At 45.2% G+C, this 3178-nt stretch overlaps 1 pseudogene across 1 annotated transcript; it reads left to right on the forward strand.

The window, feature by feature from the left end:
* The first annotated feature begins 655 nt into the window (after window positions 1–655).
* On the forward strand, window positions 656–2771 carry LOC147888427 (eukaryotic peptide chain release factor subunit 1-2 pseudogene; annotated as a pseudogene). Its single transcript, XR_015543029.1, has 2 exons — window positions 656–2173; window positions 2308–2771. The product of XR_015543029.1 is annotated as a eukaryotic peptide chain release factor subunit 1-2 pseudogene (transcript).
* Window positions 2772–3178: the final 407 nt, after the last annotated feature.

The raw sequence follows: 3178 nt of genomic DNA on the forward strand, positions 1-3178 counted from the left end.
CTCTCGCACTATTGATGTCGTGGCAGCAGTTTGAAAACGTCATCAACCCATGCGATCGGTGGTGTGTACAAAGGCTAGGGAGGGAAGTCCTTTGCAACGTGAGTGAGTCGCCTGTGCGAAAAAAAGAAGGGATTGCTAAAAGCAGGGGAAAAAAAGAAAGAGAGGGTGAATGATAATAAATCATTCATAAGATCTGTAGGAGATCCAAATAGTGAAAGAGGGCGGAGATGATGAATTGAAAGGGATGAGACAGAGAGAGAGAGAGAGAGAGAGAGAGAGAGAGAGAGAGAGAGAGAGAGACCTGAAAATGTGGAGGAGAAAAATAGCAGGAAAAATCGTCATTAAAAAAATATTAAAAAAAGCATTTTCAATTTGGAAGCAGGCCTCCCCTTTAGTAAGGCCTCCCTGTGGAAGGCCAAAAATGGCCATTTTCGAGCCTTAGGCAGGCCAAAAAGAAAGAGAGGCAATAATAAAAATAGTATACTCAAAGAGTACAAAGTGATGTCTTTTGAGAAAAAAAGAAAAAGAAAAGAAAAGGAGAGGCTTTTTTTAACCGGGAGATGCTTGTCTTCAAACAAGGACTTTAAAATAAGGACAAGATGTTCAATACAAGAGATGATCGTCTTTTTAAGAAAAGAAGCGTTTTGCTGTTTAAAGCTTTGAGAGCCTGCACAGGCTTTCCGCCATAGCCACGCTTCGAAGCTTCGAGCTCCCTCCCTCCATAGCTTCCTTCCATGGCCGATCATGGTGACACTAACATCCAAATGTGGAAAATCAAAAAGCTCATCAAAGCCCTTGAATCCGCCCGTGGTAACGGTACCAGCATGATCTCCCTCATCATGCCCCCCCGTGATCAGGTCTCCCGCGTCACCAAAATGCTTGGTGATGAATTCGGCACCGCTTCCAACATCAAAAACCGCGTCAATCGCCAGTCCGTCCTCGGTGCCATCACCTCCGCGCAGCAGCGCCTCAAGCTCTACAACAAGGTGCCTCCCCATGGCCTTGTGCTTTACACCGGTACCATCGTCACCGAGGATGGGAAAGAGAAGAAGGTAACCATCGATTTCGAGCCGTTTAGGCCTATAAACTCGTCGCTGTATCTCTGTGATAACAAGTTTCATACGGAGGCGCTCAACGAATTGCTCGAGTCGGACGACAAGTTTGGGTTTATTGTCATGGATGGTAACGGGACCTTGTTCGGGACTTTGAGCGGGAACACGCGCGAGATTCTTCACAAGTTCACGGTGGATCTTCCGAAGAAGCACGGGCGAGGAGGACAGTCGGCCCTCCGGTTTGCTCGGCTCCGATTGGAAAAGCGGCACAACTATGTGAGGAAAACTGCAGAAATGGCGACGCAGTTCTTCGTAAATCCAGCCACCAGCCAGCCCAACGTAGCGGGCCTGATTTTGGCGGGATCAGCTGACTTTAAGACCGAGTTGAGTCAATCCGACATGTTTGATCCCCGCCTTCAAGCCAAAGTTCTGAACGTTGTAGACGTTTCGTATGGGGGGGAAAACGGATTCAATCAAGCCATCGAGCTTTCTGCAGAAATTCTTGCAAATGTCAAGTTTGTCCAGGAGAAGCGCCTCATCAGCAAGTACTTCGAGGAGATTAGTCAGGATACGGGGAAATATGTCTTCGGGATTGACGACACACTAAGAGCTTTAGAAATGGGAGCGGTCGAAATCCTAATTGTCTGGGAAAATCTGGAAGTTAATCGTTGTGTGCTGAAGAACTCAGTGACGGGAGAGGTTGGGATCAAGCACTTAAATAAGGAGCAGGTCCTAGATCAGTCTAACTACAAGGATCCGAACACTGGTGTAGAACTTGAGGTGGAAGAGAAGACATCCTTGCTGGAGTGGTTCGCTAATGAGTATAAGACGTTTGGATGCACCCTGGAATTTGTCACCAACAAGTCACAGGAAGGATCTCAGTTCTGCAGAGGATTTGGAGGAATTGGTGGGATACTTCGTTATCATCTGGACATGAGGACATTTGATGATCCCTCAGATAACGAGGGCGTGTATGATGATTCTGAATGACAGTTCCTTTCTTTCATACGGCCTCTATGGACCTTGGGCCGTACGTGGGAACATCCCACTGAGCTGTCGGAGGTCTACCGGTTAAAGCTCCGAAGGATGGACACTTCAAGCCGCAAATTCTCGAGCTCACTGTAAGGTTGACATGTCCAGATCATGCTAATTGAGATTATGTTGCAATTATTGCCCAAGTGAAGTTTTCAAGTGGAATTTGTTGTTGTTTTACTATGGGGCCTAACGATCATATGGTGGTTTTGTATTTTCTCAGAGGCAGAGGAAACCATGGATTTCGAAGTGAAGTTGGTGCATGGACCAGAGGCTATTCCTTCTGTCACGAATATCGTATGCTATGCAAGTAAAAAATTCTCAGTGATCAAGTGTGAGTGCAGATTATATTTTCTGTCCTCAAAGCACATGCTGTGCTAGAAATAAGGCCTTCCAGCATAGACTAGTTTTTGTTGATTCCTTGCACTAAAAGGGTCATCTCAGGCATGGAGGTTATGGTTGTTCTGCATCATAGATACCCATTCGGCATGGCTAGTTTGAATCTCATTATAGAAGAACGTACTCTATACATAATCAGGGTACCTCCCTAAGCATAGAACATCATACTCTATACATATTCAGCTAAGCATGGTTAATATAGAATACAAATAAACATTTGCCATGGTTCTGTTTTGCTTTTTGGCTCTTGCTGCTGCCGGAGGGTTCATTATTTGTGTTGAGGTGGTATTGCGTTTGGGATTGGTGGTCTATACATGTTTAAGATAGCCTGCTCTCAAAGTAACTGCTTGGCTCAAATTGTGTTATTTGAGATCTTTTTTTGGATGCTTTAGGAAAGTGACTGTTGAAAAAACCAGGGTTGCCCTTTTATTATCTGAATCACATTAGGATTTTCTGAACAATTCTTTTTTGGGCAGTTGATCTTCTCCCTTCTCCACCCCCCTTTTTCCTTTCATCCTCTCAAAGTGGTATTGCAACTCTCTCTCTCTCTCTCTGAATTTGGCACAACCTTCCGCACCCTGCTTTCTTTCTTCCTCAAAATTGAGGCATTTGGTGCAGGAAACGTTAATGATGCTTGCCATTATTCGTATTGTCATGACTGGATCAAAGTGGGATTGTTCCTCCCCCCCCCTCTT

The sequence above is a fragment of the Dipteris shenzhenensis genome, chromosome 21 (genome assembly GCF_047967505.1).
Source record: "Dipteris shenzhenensis isolate YYH24624 ecotype China chromosome 21, Dip_SZ_1.0, whole genome shotgun sequence".
NCBI lineage: Eukaryota > Viridiplantae > Streptophyta > Polypodiopsida > Gleicheniales > Dipteridaceae > Dipteris > Dipteris shenzhenensis.